Below are 16,780 nucleotides of genomic sequence, written 5' to 3' on the forward strand. Positions count from 1 at the left end.
GACTCTAAATTAATAGAGTTCCAGTGTTTAATTATTTTACCGGCCGGATCAGACATAAAAGCGATCAGGAGACTGTTCGGACTGCCGCACATTTGACGCATGAGGGAGGCAACTTACTTACTTCGGGAGGCTTTTTTGCTGCCCAATTTCAACCTATTGGGAGAAATTGTCCTCCAAAGTACTGAAAAGTGTCTAAAAGTAGTGTGTGTAAGAGTTTTGTTCCTGAACAGAACTTCACAGAACTATATAGAATTTAAAATATAATAATATATAATTTAAAATATAATAGAATATAAAATTTGCTGCTATAGGAAAAAGGAACGTACAAAACCACCAAGATAGAGATTTTTATATGACTTGAAATATCCTCGTATTTTAAATTTGCTTGCAAATTGCTAGTTTACTGGTTTGATTATAATAATTCAGCCTATATACGTCCTACTGCTGGGCACAGGCCTCCTCTCATGTGGGAGAGGGCTTGGGCTATAGGTCTCACGCTAGCCCAAAGCGTTTGAATTTCTTAGCAGGTTTCATCACGATGTTCCCTTCACCGAAAAGCTCCGAAAAACTCGTTGGTTCGAGCCAAAAGTTGAACCAGCGACCTCCGGATTGAAAGTCGGACATCATTATCCACTCGGCCATCACCGCTTGATTATGATTGGTTTAATTATATGTTTGAGAAAAAAAAATGAGAACGTGGATTGTTACAGTGGCTCAAAGTAGAGCTCATATTTTCATTTAAAAAGCACCCTTCAAAGCTGTATATTTCTCATTGTTGATTGTTGTTTCTTTGGTTAATTTATTATTATTTTTTAACATGAAAACTTTACAATCCAAGACTTTGAGGGTGTTTTTTGATAAAGTGAATATTTTCAGAAATAATCGGTCCAAAAGAAAAAAAAATGTGTATCATGAGTCCAAAAAATAAAAAAAAAAATCGTAAAACAAAAGCTTAGTAAATACTTTCAATGAAAACTATAGCGAACATAGTCATCTTCTCTTATAGTAAAAAGCCGTACAAAGCGCTGCAAAAGTACTAGTATGCTTATAATGTACATGATACTTACTAATAGCCCCCATTTGGCCTATTTTGACAGAACGGTAACTACGAAACTCTACACTGACCACGGCCCGACATGCTCTTGGCCGATTATTTTAGGAAAAATATTACTAGATCCATTGGCATGGCAGCTGTTTATTGGTGTACGCTAAAGTAGAAGGCAAGCTAAAGGACTATAAAGTCACTTGAATATAATTTATAGACCTGATAGATTTTTTCATTTATGGTTGATTACATAATTAATATTTTAATGTAATTATCTTTGTTGTCATGAGAGAAATAAAATAAAAAAATCTTAAAAAAAATTACGGGTAAAAACTAAGTGAACTTGCAAGAATAATAGGGAAAACGATAATGAAACACTAAACCGGAAAATCCCAACGTAAAAGAAACCAAATAAATGAGTCCACTTTCACAATATAAATCAGGCCTGGCCGTTTGACTTATGTGTCCATTTGTTCAATTCAATCTTACCTTCACACAGGCAAAAACGGACAGTACGAACAGACGTAGTTATTTAGCTAACAAAGTGGATTATATGCGCTTTTGCTTTATTCTGTGAAATGAAATTACAAGTCATACTTATTTCTTTTTCCTGGCTATGTTTCCATATCACTTGTGGTCAGCCCTCTTACGTTTTCGCCACAATAATCTATTTTGTGTTGTCACTGCGTCTACATTATTAGCTTTAAGATCTTTTTCGATGGTGCTCTTCCAGGTGCTGGCTGGTCGGCCTCTGCTTCGCTTTATTTCCTCGATTTGCATCACTGCTCTCGTCATAAGGCCCTGCTCTGACTCCATGGCCTGTCCACAAGTTACAAGTTATACTGAGCAATTTAAATGGAACTAAACTCTGACTACAATAATTTTTCACAAACTTGAGAGTAAGAACACACTACATATTAATATAAGCTTCATACTTGACATGAAACTTAGCGTAGTCCAAATCTGATTCCGTTATTGCGAAAACAATCTGGCTGATCAGATGTCGATATTTTCTATGGGAGTGCCAAAATCTATTTTGTGATTTCGGGGTTGATTTTATAATTAACGTTGCTCATTATGGCCTATGTATTTACCTTGAGAAAACCTTACCTTAACCTTTTTCTTAAGATTGGAACAACTTATATTTCCTTATCACAAACCTTATTCACCTTATTTCCATTTACCATTATCAGTTAAACGCAATTTCTTTGGATTTTCTGCCTTCTGCATCCTATTTTGATGTAACTGTACAGTGACAGACTTAATTTGTGTGAAAGAAGACAAGAAAATTATAGAAAATCCAGCGGGCCCACTCTTTACCTCACTGACAAGTTACTGTTTTTAAACCCCTTCTTATTCTTCAAGCCTATTTTCGTTCCTCGTTTATTCTATTCGTAACTTAAAATTTGGTAAAATTTCACAGAAAATGATGTCCAGAATAGAGCGAAGAGGAAGCAAAAAAACACAAAAGCTGGGAGGATGATGAGTTAGACACAATTCATTAAAAATAATTCGTAGTCTAGCCAGTGAATAAACTACCTACAGACCTAGCAGCAAAACTTGAAAATAAATTGCAATCTGCTACATTTCCCTAAATAAAAGTCATGAATAACACGGCGCAATAACTGGAAAAACTGCTTTTGCAGTATAAAAAGGTCGTTATGAATTTTTCGGGATGCCTTTTTGTCTGAAGAACGCTGCAAGCGAAAGGGAGCCCTTTAGTAAACGAGGTGCGTTTTATAAAATAAGAGAAATGTAATATAATTCACAAAACTTTAAGGTCCAGTATAAGATTGACCTTCGAATGTTAACAGTTGTTATGTATTTAAAGGTCAAATTACATTAGTGTGTAAATCGGCGTATGAACAAGACGTGTTAGCTGCCATCACGCGTATTAGTTATAACCACCATTGAAAAACTTATTCAACTTTCTACCGTATACTTGCGTGACAAAGTTTAAATTCAATTGGATTTCTATTGGCTTACTGCTGTTATGTGAGGTGTAGTTAGGGCTTGCTATTTTTCTGCACAGGGATGAATGGCTGTGCTTGCCACGCATAATAAAATAAAGTTATTTGGAGAAAAGGCTTTTAAAGAAGGAGCATATTGTAAGGATTGTTGTGAGAATTGTAAAAAAGTGATGAAATAATTAGCATTAGTATTTTTTATACGTATTAATTGTCTATTTGTGATATTTCTATGCATTAAGCTGTAATAAGAATTACCAACGTATATATTCACGAATAGAAGAAAGTATACATTAAATAAATTATTTATGGTGGTGGTTTACGTATGTCTATATCATATAAATATCCACATATCTCAAACCGCAGAATAGCCAGTAAAGCAAACCAATTCACATAATTCACATAATTAGGTTACTGTTTAAACGCGTTTTCCCTAGTAAATCCAACTTTATTTGATTAAAAACTCGTTTTAACGGCTTTTTCATACAGGCCAATAAAATTCTAATAAACACTTACATCAGAATTATATTTGAATTATGTTATTTTATCATTTAGTCATCGTTGGTCACGCCCGCGTCAATACATGTACGGACATGTACTAGCGAAATGTATCACTGAGTGGTATCACTTAAATATCATTTTGATATCCTAAGTATAATAATTAGTGTTGGCCGAACGTTAATTACAATTGACAATTAACCATTACAAATTGAACCGTAAATGGTCAATTCTAATTAACGTTCGGCCAACCTGATAAAAAGACAAGCCAAAAGAGTAGGGGAGAAGTGGCATGAAAGAGCCAGGTTTTGAAAGAGCCACTTGCATTATTTCGGTAGTTTTAGAACAGATTTGGTTGGCAATATTATTTTTAGGTGGCAACACTGATTTCCCGTCACCCACAAACATTTGACAGTTCGCCGAAACCAACCGCCATCGGTGCATCGAGTCGAAGTTTTAGGCACTCAAAAGTAAGTTTTTTGTTTCATTTTAGTTGTTTTTTGGTATTTTTTTGTTAACAATTATAGGCAAATGGGTTATAGAGTCAGTCGGTGCATATATTTGGCTTTGCAGTTGCATAAAAACTTATCTGCTAAAGGTCTGATATTGTTGTTATTTTGAAGGTTATATATATTTTTGGAACAAGTCGTGAAAGAGCCGGGTCAGTGGGCATTGAAAAAGCCGGCTCTTTCATAACTGGCTCCTTCATAACCTTGAAATTGTTTTTTTGTAAATAATATAAAATAATACTAATATACGTACAATGTACGTATAATATACGTACATTTTTTCATAATATTATTAAATTAATTGCTTCAGATATTTCAATATGGAGAAAGTTGGTCCAAAAAAACGAAAAAGACCCAATAAATCGGTAATTGAAGAGGCAGTTGCTGAAGTTTTAGAAAAGCGCCAGTCTATAAATAAAACTGCACTTGCCTTAAATATATCGCGGGCTTATTTAGCAAAAATAGTTAAAAAAGCAAAGAATACTGGTGAATTACCATATAAACACTGTCCTAATATAGGAAATAAGCGTATTTTCACATCGGAGCAGGAAAACATGCTTGCGGATTATTTAAAGACTGCTTCTAAAATGTGCTATGGCTTAACAAGGCATCAAACTAAGAAACTGGCATTTGATTATGCCAAAGCCAATGATATTTGCCCAGATAAATGGAAAGAAACCGAAACTGCTAGTGATGATTGGCTCAAAGGATTTATGAGCAGACACAAAGATTTAAGTGTGAGAAAACCTGAAAGCACTTCTCTATCCCGTGCAACATCCTTTAACAAAACAAATGTAGGAATGTTTTTTGAGAAATTAAGCATTGTTTTACGCAAACACAATTTTCCTCCCCATATGATTTTTAACGCCGACGAAACAGGCTGCAGTACAGTCACCAATCCCCCTAAAATCATAGCTGAAAAAGGTTCCAAACAAATTGGACAAGTATCTTCAGCCGAACGAGGAACGTTGGTGACAACTCTGTTCTTTATTAATGCTGCTGGTGGTTTTTTACCGCCCATTTTTGTGTTTCCTAGAGTAAACTACAAGGATATTATGTTAAGTCGTGGTCCGCCTGGAGCTCTAGGTTTGGCTCAAGCTTCTGGATGGATGACCGAAGACTGTTTTGTTAAAGCACTTGAACACTTTGTGTTGCACATAAAGCCATCAAAGGAGAATCCAGCATTGATATTAATGGACAATCACAGCTCTCATGTGAATCTCAGAGTGGTCGAATTTGCCAGACAAAACTCAATCATCATAGTCACATTTCCACCGCACTGCAGCCATAAACTGCAACCACTAGATGTCACAGTATATGGGCCTTTTAAAACTAGATATCGCATTTCCATGAACGAATGGATGTTATCGAACCCTGGTAAAACGGTGACTATTTATGAAGTTGGGCAATTCGTAAGGGAAGCATATCTGACAGCTTTTAGCCCCCAGAATATAACACAAGGATTTTTAAAAACAGGAATTTACCCCTTGAATTCGAATATATTTAATGAAGAAGAATTCTTATCTTCATATGTTACTGATAGACCGGATCCATTAAAGTCAAATGAAGCTAAAGAATTGAACATGGAGGAAGAAAATATTGAAGGTAATTTAAGAGCAACACCTCCGCCTTCTACTCGTACAAACGCACGTATAGCTGGCAAAGAAAATGATATACCTGACCAGAATATCATACCATCTCCCAGTGTAACATCTACTCCTATAGTTGATGCGATTCCGAGTTCTTCTGGCCAACAAATAATATCACCGGCAACAATAAGACCATTCTCCAAAGCGGGCCCAAGACTAAACACTACACGAAAGAGTAGAAAAATGGCATCTACCATAGTAACTGATACTCCGGAAAAAAATAAATTAGAAGAGAAAGAAGGTAATGCAAAAAAAACAAAAAAAAATGTTAAGAAAATGACTACAAAAAAATCCATAAAAACTCTTAATAGAAATTCAAGAAAAAATCCGGAAAATTCTTCTATTCAAAGTGACTCATCTGATTCGTCCGATTCTATCGTATTAGCTGAAGTAAAGAAAAGGGTTGTTCCAAGCAAAAAAAACTCCAAAACAAACACAAACAGTGATGATTGCACAGTTTGTAGCAAGCCATATGGAAACAGTGATCAAGATTGGTTTCAATGTAAAATTTGTTGTGGTTGGGCTCATGAGTCTTGTGGCATTAAGGGGCAATTGAATTTTTTTTGTAAGAAATGTTTTTAAACTTAAAAAAACATACATTTGATGTTCCTAACAGTCTGATAATTATATTTAATGAATAGATAGATATTTAGGCCCAAAGATAGTAATATTATTTTTGAAGTTCTTGGAGATTTAATGATGTTGGTTTTGATAGAAGATTTGTTTTTATTTAGACTGGTATTAATAAAAAAACCGCCTATAATATGTTAAGTTCTGTAGAACGTATATGTACCTCTGACTGATTAGTATGTTAAGATTAAGAAAGCGTTAAAAACGAGTACTTAAAATGACTGATAGAATTGTTTTTTTTGTTAAGAAATGTTAGCAATTACTTAAAAAATATTGCTAGAATTGTATTTAAGTTTTTTTTATGTCGCAGTTATTTTTTTTTTTTGATAATTTTCATAATTACGCGTTGTTATACTAACCGGCTCTTTCAAAACTTATGGCAGCTCTTTCAATACCGAGCTGTGATGAAAGAGCCGAATGACACCTTTTTTTGAAATGCATATTTCGTTGATTTTTATATATTATTTAAGATTTTTTTGTACGAAATTACGTACTCAAATAAATAAAGAATAATTTTTAAAATAAAAAATTACTTCTTTTTCATTACATGTAGTATTTTTTCCTCCGTAAAGAAAACTGGCTCTTTCATGCCACTTCTCCCCTACCAGGCTTGAAAAGACAAATTAGTGCAAATGTGTTACGTTTGAATGCTCCTTTCTAGGTCCTACTTATAGCAATGGCGTGCAACCAACCTAAAACGTGGAGAGAGATACCTACGCCAGGACCAGGTAGAGTAATGGACAAGTAGCACCCATTATTGATAACTACGTCCAATTACTAACTCGGAGACGTACGGAGGACGATAACTCACGTGAGGTGCTCCGCCAAGGACGATATATCAGTGCTGTTACTGAGGTGTTGTGGTAAAAGCAGCTATGTCTAAAAATGAAAGTTTCAGTTTTTTTTATTTGAATTTATTTTGTTTTAGTGTAATTTAATTAGATTTAAGAATATTGTGTGACCTAGCAGGGCGTCATGGACTGACAGTATTCCTTACTTAACTGAACACCTTTTAGATTTTATGTACAAACAACGAAATAAATTAAATGAAATGAATTCCTTGAAGATGAATTAAATTTTACGCGAGTTTAGACCGTTAGAGATTTCAAAATGGCTGTTGTTCTGGATCACAAATAACAAACAGATATAATCAGTAAGTTAAGTTTTTATTTCAGAAATTTGATATTTGTAGATGTGGTTTACAAATCAGAAATAAAATTACATATTGCGATACATGGCCGTATTTGCCGTAATATTCATTCTGTTTGCTTTCGTATCACAATGTGTAAAAAGTGAGCACAATTTGACATTGCTACTATTGTACTTCATTATAAACATATTCCAAAAGAACAAACAGACATAACTTTTCTCTCGTTTTCATTTTATATTATAGTAGGCGCTCGGTAATCAGGCACTGGAATATTGAAATTGAAATTGAACTATTTATTTCAGGTATTATACCCATATATGTAAATTAGTTACAAATTTTCTTTAAGACTATGTTAGTAACTTAGTATCCACAGTATAATTATTACATTAATGTATGTACTCCTAATTCTCAAAAAGGGCGCTCTTTACTTTAGGAGGATTGACTATGAATATAAACAACCAGTCACAAATAAAGCCAATATATTAAAAATAATCCCAAACCCTTATATACAATCCCTAGAAACATTTCGATAGCGTGATGTAGAAATCGCCGCTCACGGTACAACGCCATCTTGCGTGATATTTGGTAAAAATGTTTATATTAAAATACTTGACGGAAGTATGGACGCGAACATGCCGCCCACCAAGAACTACAGTTCTTAACCCAATTTATAACAACTAAACAGAATAAACTTATAACATCATATTTAACAGAAATTTCAACATTAACATGAACTAAAACATAACATTTAGTCGACTAACGGCAAAACAAAGATTTTTGAAGTGGACTTTTTTTATAAACTAACCTTACATGTTTGTAAGATTAACAACTTGCGTTATCCTGTCCAAACCTGGATGCGTTTCAACTACTTAGCTGCCGGTGGAAAATCAGGCTCTTTCACCAGAACTACATCACGTATCCAGAGTTCTGGAGTTTGCCGAGTCTACCTGTATAATTTGTTTTTCCTACCCTTGAAAACACGTATGTGCCCGGCGTAATCTACCCTGCTACACTCAAACGGCTTGCCATATTCACCCTGGGTGAGGATAGTTGCCCCATTAATTTAATCCGAGTGTTGGCTGCGTTCGGAATACATTTCTTGACATAAACTTTTGCTAAATTCTTGAGACCTGGAATGAAAAACTTGACCCTAATATAGTTAACTATCAGCGGTGACCCTCCATGTAGTCTTTAAATGAGTATCTCGAAGGATAAGCTTATTTAACCACGCTGATTTCGGCAACCAAATGGGATGCTTTCCGTCATAATTTATATCTGCACCCTGAAGCCGCCCACCAACTCGAATTATTCCGAAATCATCGAGTTGTGGAGTAACCGAGGTAAGTTAACTTTTATTATTTAGTTTGCTTTTATTTTTAATTCTTCTTTTTCTTTCAGATATGCATGTTGCTGACCCTTTTTTTCCATGATTGCTAACGCTTCATCAAATTCACTTTTCAGCAGGTAGGTATGACTTTTCCTTTTATTTTCAGGAATTTTCGGCAGTACGCAACAATTCTCAACAACTTGGTAAGTGAAGAATACTTCGACCACATAGAATCTTCAATGTCTGATCGAGATACTGCAGGTTCCCGGTGAGTATTTATTTTTCTTTCCTCTGCCTGAGTATTCTTTGGTTTTGATACTTTGTGGTCAGTAACATCTTGTTTCAGCCTTTTGGCTCCGTTTAACCAGAGTTCTTGTTTACTTTCTTCAGATGCTGAGATCTCTCTTGACTTATAATCAACCTTGTTTTGCTCCGACTGAACGTGGCTTATGAACTTTGGCTGAGATGTAGGACCTATTATAATGTCACTGTTTAAGGTTTCCTCCTTTATGCCCTTGCACGATGCCCCGAAAACTATACCAACTTTACTGCTATTAAAATCTTCACGCACAACGGCATTGAAAGGTAAGTACACTCCATCTTTATTAGCTTCTTGTACTATACTATGTAAAGGTTCCATGTGATTAGAATTCTTGTATTCACGAAACACCTTTCTGTATTTTGTTTGCAGGCACTTATTCGTTTGAAACTTCTTTTCCAGACAGTGAAATCTTCGCAACGGTATCTCTCTGGACCTATCTTCTACACAGGTTGGTTGCTCATCCCGGAACGGCAACTTAACAACTTGGCGTCCATGCTCATCTCGTGTAGTAGTCGCTTTGTTTATCTCCTCACTTCTCTTTTCCTCAGGTGTTAAGATCCTTGGATTGTTGGTAGGTTTTGATTTAAGTTCCCAATATGACCTATCCAACTGTTCCACCTGAGTGTGCATGCTAACCAGCTTGCAGGAGATGTTAGCCTTTAACCCTACTTCACCGCAAATAATCCATCCTAGAGACGTCTTTTGGGCCACCATAGTCTCCTGTGGTGATTTGAATAAACCTGGTTGAATGATTCGAGCGTAGACATTTGCTCCCAACAACACATCTATTTTATTTTTTCTGCGATAGTCAGGATCTGCGAGCTCGACACTTTGTAACTCAGGCCATGAGGTAATAGATACTTTTGCAGAGGGTTGATTCGAGGTAACTTTGTCAATCACATAAGCTGTAACTTCAATGACACTGCGAGAGTCGGTGCGCGATGCAATTGTGACTTGAACCGTTGACTTCAACACTGTCATCTGCTGACCTCTCAATCCCGTTACTGAAACCTTAACTGCAGTGGGTTTTAATCCGAGCTGGTTAACTGCAGCTGAAGTTATAAATGAGACCTCTGAACCCGGATCTATTAATGCCCTCATTAGATATCCTTCTTTGTCCCATGATTTGGCTTTCACTACCGCGGTAGCCAGTAACCCTTGCTGTGAGACTTCATTTACGAAGTGATTTGAAACACTGGTTCCCGGTGTAGCTTCTCCCATTGAATTTGTGACTTGCTGTGTATGATCTAGTGCCACAGTTTGACTCGCTGAATGCTCCCTATCTTCATTGGCTTGCGTGTCCCCCTTTTGATGCAACAGCGAGTGATGTCGTCTGTTACAGATTTGACAGTTTGTTGTCAATTTGCAGTATCTGGCAGAATGATTATTACCCAAACAGTTGAAACACATCCCGTTGGTTTGAACATAATTACGCTTAACATCGACATCTAAAGCATTGAAGTCTTTGCAATGTATTATACGGTGGTCACCTTTACAATAATTACATGATACATTGTTAGTGATATGCAAATTATTAACTTTTTGCACATGATTGCCCTTGACCTGGCTAAAATTCCCCTTGTAATTATTATTCACATATTTATGCTGCTGGACAAATCCCTGTTTTGGTTCCAAAAATTCCAAAGAAAAGTATCGCGTTTGCAAAAAATCTTTAAATTGTTCCAGTGTCGGTAACTGTTCAGACAGAGTTACAGATTCGCTTACTTTACATTCCCATTTTTTCCGACTTTCTGGATCCAATTTATGACTGACAATGTAAATGATGATAATATCCCAAGTGCCTGTATCAATTTTGAGACTAGACAATGCATTTAACGTTTCTGTGGTACAATCTAACATATGCTTAATGTCAGTGGCAGACTCAGTCAGGAGAGTCTTTTGTCCAAAAAATCTCTTAAAAATGCAATTCGCCAAATATTGCTTGTTATTATAGCGACTCTCTAACTGGGCCCAACACTGGTCATAACTTTCGCTAGAAATGGGTATATGTCTAAGAAGCTGCTCCGCTTCGCCTGTCAAATGCGCCTTGAGGTAGTGAAGCTTCTGGATGTCATCGATGTCCTGATTTTTGTGGATGAGTGAAATGAACAAATCCCGGAACCCCATCCACTCCTCATATTTTCCCGAAAAAGTTGGAATCGTGATCTTAGGGAGCTTCACATGACTCGATTTTGACGTTGAAGCTGTAGTTGACAATATGGGACTACTATTGCTGGGTGTTGCATTCAACTTGCTGAAAGCGTTCTTGAGTTCGCATTTGTAATCCATGTATAACTCGTTAGTCGCATCATACACATCGTCCTTCATGTATGCAGTGTCTTGTAGTAAATCTTGCTCTGGCAACATCAGTATCTGCATATGAATACGTGAAAACTGTTCCCATAGTTTCTCTAAGCTTTCGAGTCTGGTTTCAACGTACGAGATGGTAATCCGCTCCTTCGGAGACTTTTTGTAGTTACTGAATGCCTTGGTAATACGAACACTTTGATCTAGTTGTAAGTTAATACTCGCTTCCATCTTATTACTCATCTTGATAAATGACAAGTCCCAACAAAACTATTCATGAATTTTCAAAGTCCCAATTTAGTTGCTCGTAAATCTGCTAAGTCCCCAATTTTGCTCTCAAATTTTCTAAGTGTTCGGGTGATGTACTTCGATATGAAATCGGGCATAGGTTCCCCGTCGGATCACTTTTTCTTAAACTATTCTAAGTCCTAAACACTTTGAAAATTTCTACTTTAATCTATGAATTTTACTAAGTCCAAACTTGACAGCTTTACATTCCAAATACTATTTAGACAGGTGACAGTTCAATTTATGACACTTTCCACAGATAAACATAAAATGTACTCACAGTTTGAAATCTTCTTACACTTTCACTTCACTAGTACTTGAACCTTAAGTTGAATTTTCCCGCCAAGTTGATCACCGTGACGTCACGGCGCCGCTGACTCCGTCGACTGCTCCAAATCCGCTGCCGCCCTCGGAGACTGCACCCTCGACAACAATCTGTTGCCACTTGACGCAGGAAAGCACCACTAAAACACTTAAGGCCCAGTACATTCCGGTTCGCAAAGGACCAATGTATGTACTCCTAATTCTCAAAAAGGGCGCTCTTTACTTTAGGAGGATTGACTATGAATATAAACAACCAGTCACAAATAAAGCCAATATATTAAAAATAATCCCAAACCCTTATATACAATCCCTAGAAACATTTCGATAGCGTGATGTAGAAATCGCCGCTCCCGGTACAACGCCATCTTGCGTGATATTTGGTAAAAATGTTTATATTAAAATACTTGACGGAAGTATGGACGCGAACAATTAATTTTAAATAAATAATCAGTCACAATAAAATAAATTAATTAAAATTGTTTTTAAATAATGAACTAATAGAATATATAAATTAAATTAATATCACAATTAAAATCAAGTTCAAATGAAAATTAAAATCAGATTAAATAGAGTATAAAAATATTTTTCCCCATGCCGGCTTATTGGATTTGTATGGAAATCAAAGTTTTATATAGAAAACTTAGTTTAATATCGTATAACATATAATTCATTATTGAATGGCAACATGTTGGATCTCATTATTATTCAACATGTAAAACATTTTCGGCTGCGGAAGAGAAAAAAAAACAAGCTAAATAACTTATTCCGGTTTTGTTTCGGAAAAAAAAAAATATACTACGTCGGTGGCAAACAGGCATACGGCCCGCCTGATGGTAAGCAGTCCCAATGAATATTGATTCAAAAATATAAAAGTTCGTTTTATGAAAAAAATCCAAAATAGGAATAGACTCTTTTAGCATAACACGGCCGTTCCATAAGTAGGTACAGTCGCCATCAGATAAATCGGAGCGGCCAAGGCGCTCACAAATATCTGAACACGCCTCTATTGTCAAGGCGATAGAGTGCCTGTTCAGATATTTTTGAGCACCTCGGCCGCTCTGATATATCTGATGGCAACTACCTACACTCGGTAATATGGAAGCAAGGGCCATGGAACTGTGTCAAATTGACAAATAGACTCCTTACGATTTGATTTATGACGTTACTGTGACATAGTTCCATATTTCGGGTTACATACACATATCTCATTCATAATGATTCCTGCGTTCATTATTTTAAGGTGGTTCGCTTTCCATACAAAAAACAATTGCGTATTATGAAGTCATTATACACTATTACTACATAAATATGAGCGCATCTATCTACTTTCGAATATTAGTTTGCGCTAAATTGATAGAAAAACTATGTTCCATACAGAAATCAGGCAAATAACGTTATTTTGTTGTTACATTGATAAAAAATATAAAGTAGTAATAGTGTGTAATGACTTCATAAAACGCAATTGTTTTTTGTACGAAAAGCGAACATGCAAAACATATATTTAATGCTCGTTTTTATGACTATATTTACCTGTAAATAAATTTTAAAAAAATATGCTTGTTTTAAGAGGAAAGTAAACGATCGCTTCTCCGTATAATCGATCTTCCACTTTCCTCTAAACTTGATGACTACTTTAAAAAAATGTTTTTGACCGAACCATACGAGACTATTATTGACTCGGGCAATCTGCTTCCGTATGTCCAGATGTTCTCCTATGCGGGTCGCGATTCTCAACTGATTGTGAACTCATGAAATTTTGTGACCAGATTCCATGATTAAATAGATTTTTTTTGTCTATCGAGATTTTGTTTTTTTTTTTTAATACGGAAATCTGCATAAATAAATTAAGCGCCAATAGCGTCTATGGCGCTTAAGACTATTATGAGTTTACTGATCATAACTCAACGAACTAAGTTTTTTCACTTTTAAAGTTTCTAAACTTATCACGAGGTCTACAGCACACAGAACTCAAAAAAAAATTATAAAAAAAACCCTTCATAACTTAATCATTAAATTAGAAAGTTTCTAAACCATTATAATAAAATTCCTTCATCTTTTACAGTATTACAGCGTTTATAGAGACATCAAAGTAAAATTACCGAAATACTTAAGATGAAGTTCGGAAGTCGACAGCCCTGAGTGTGATTGTGGGAAGTTGAGACGTTATCCTGCGTTACTGCCGCTTCATTTAACAGGGAGGTCGGTGTAGGGGTGTCACTTAAAAAAAAATGTTTTTTGCTGTTGTTCTATTTCATAGCTGACTGGAATGTGGTGGTGGAATTTTGTTTATCGGATTTCGATAAAAGTTGAGTCGTATGCCTCTGATACAATTCAATTCATTAAATTCATTCAATTCAATTATTCAACATTTATTCAGCAAATAGGCCGCAAGGGCACTTATACACGTCAACATGGAATTTTCATACAAGCTAAAACAAGCACATCAACAATTATAAAATACAATTAATTGAAAATATTAATGCAAACTAAAGTATGGTTGTAAAAGTAAGTAAAGTATTATTATGACTTAGAGATGTATAAAGGCTCTAAATGTCGAATTACAAAAAAAAACTAAAATAATAATATTAATAAAATACAAACATATACAAAAAAAAACTAAAATTACATATTTGGAGGTGTAAATATGTCTAAATGTCAGAACTAAATGATTTTTATTAAATTATCATTAGAGATGTATAGAGTCTCTAAGAGTCAAAATTAATAAATAAATAATATTAAAACTAACACTTTAAACTCTTTCGTTTTGTAAACATATGTAAGTATATGAACGTGTCGTGTCTACAATAAACGTTCAACATCAACCAGATTCAATTTCTTTTCATTTCTCATGCTCTGAAAATAGGTCATAAAAAGTGGGTGGGCTCTAGATAGTGTGCAAAAAGTGATATGTTCTTGCTCTAGTGAATTTTACTTTCCAGGTACTTTTTTAATTTCTTTTGCGATAAGCAATTGAAATTAGGTTTTAAATGGATTTGTTGTAAAGTTCCATTCTGATAATTTAGCTCATCATTCTATAATTAACGATACTTTTACCTAAATTGTTAATTAAAAGTATCCTCAATCGATGCTATAAAAGTTAATACTTAGTCATGTTTATTTTAAACACACATATATTTTACTTTCCTCGTATTCTAAATGAAAAGTAGAGTGTTTAACTCTGGTGAAAGGTATCATTTGAGCCTCGGACTATTGTTGCTCTTACTGCGTTCGAGCGTCAAACTACCTCGACAGAGATGAGTGCCTTTCATCTTCCATCCCTTGGTTAACAATTTACTATGATCCTTGGGTGACAACCCTAAGTTTAGTAAATTCTTGGATAATATTTCGCAGATTACTTCTTTTTGTCTGTAGATGTGTCTATTGGATATTAACGAACGATATTAAAAACATGATTTAGGTTAGTTGTGAATATAAATAAAGTTCCGCCTAGGTTTTTCTTCTACAATATATAATAGATTGTTAATCAGGGTATGAAAGGCCCTCATTTCTACCGAGTTAGTCTGGCGTTCGAACGAAGCTCGCAGTGGGAGCAAAAATATTCCGAAGGCGAAATGATGCTACATAACAATAATAAAATATATAAACATTTATATACACTTAAATATATAGAAAACACACATGACTCAGGAACAAATATCTATGCTCATCACACAAATAAGTAAATTGTCCTGGGTTCGAAGAAGGTAAGGGCATTTATTTGTGTGATGAGCACAGATATTTGTTCGTGAGTCATGGATGTTTTCTATGTATTTAAGTATCTGTATATTATATAATCTTTGTCTGAGTATGGGTACTCAGACCACTGGTATTGTGGGCAACACAAGCTTTCTTGGCTTACCGTGGGGCTTAGTAAATTTGTGTAAGAATATATATCTATTGATTCATTTATAAATGCCCTTACCAGGATTTGAATCAGGATCATTGGCCTCATAGTCAAGGTCACTACTCACTGGGAGGAAAACTAGGCTTTATTAATGGTTAAAACATTTTTCATTCTTTATAAACATTTTAATATAAAACTCAAACATGAAAATGCAACTAAAGCAATCTAATAACAATTCAATTCTTTATCCTTATTTTAATTCTTATGCCTAATATTTTACAATTAACAAATCGACATTAAACTTTATACAATAATATTTAAATAAATAAATAATATTAAACTAACACTAAACTTTCACATTTTGTTCACATATTAAATGATATGAACGAGTCTACAATAAACATTCAACATAAACGGATTAGATTGAATTTCTTTTCATTTTTCATGCTCTGAAAGTTGGTCATTGTTGTTCTAAAAAGTGTGCATAAAGGGATAGGTTTCTGCACTAGGCCATTTTACTTTCCAATGACGTCTTTTATTTTTTTTTTTACGATAAACAATTAAAATTTGATTTCCCCATTCCAAAAAATAACAATACTTTTACCTCAATCTTCAATTAAAAGATCCGTCAAGTAATACTATGAAAGTATGTACATAGTTACGATTTTTTTATACACATGTATTTAACTTTCCTTCTATTCGACATGAAAAGTAGAGTGAAAGGCATTTACTGCTTTCGAGCGCCAATAAACTATGACCTCGACAGAAATGAGTGCTTTTCATCCCTTGGTTAACAAATTACTCTTTTCCACCCCAAACATTTTTATAAAGTAATTTCAGGTAGTTTAGTGTTAAATATCTCCGTCTCCTATATCTCCGTTGACATTTTGCTGACACGTCTGTCTATCCGTGACTAAAGC

Source organism: Cydia pomonella, chromosome 22, assembly GCF_033807575.1.
Source record: "Cydia pomonella isolate Wapato2018A chromosome 22, ilCydPomo1, whole genome shotgun sequence".
NCBI lineage: Eukaryota > Metazoa > Arthropoda > Insecta > Lepidoptera > Tortricidae > Cydia > Cydia pomonella.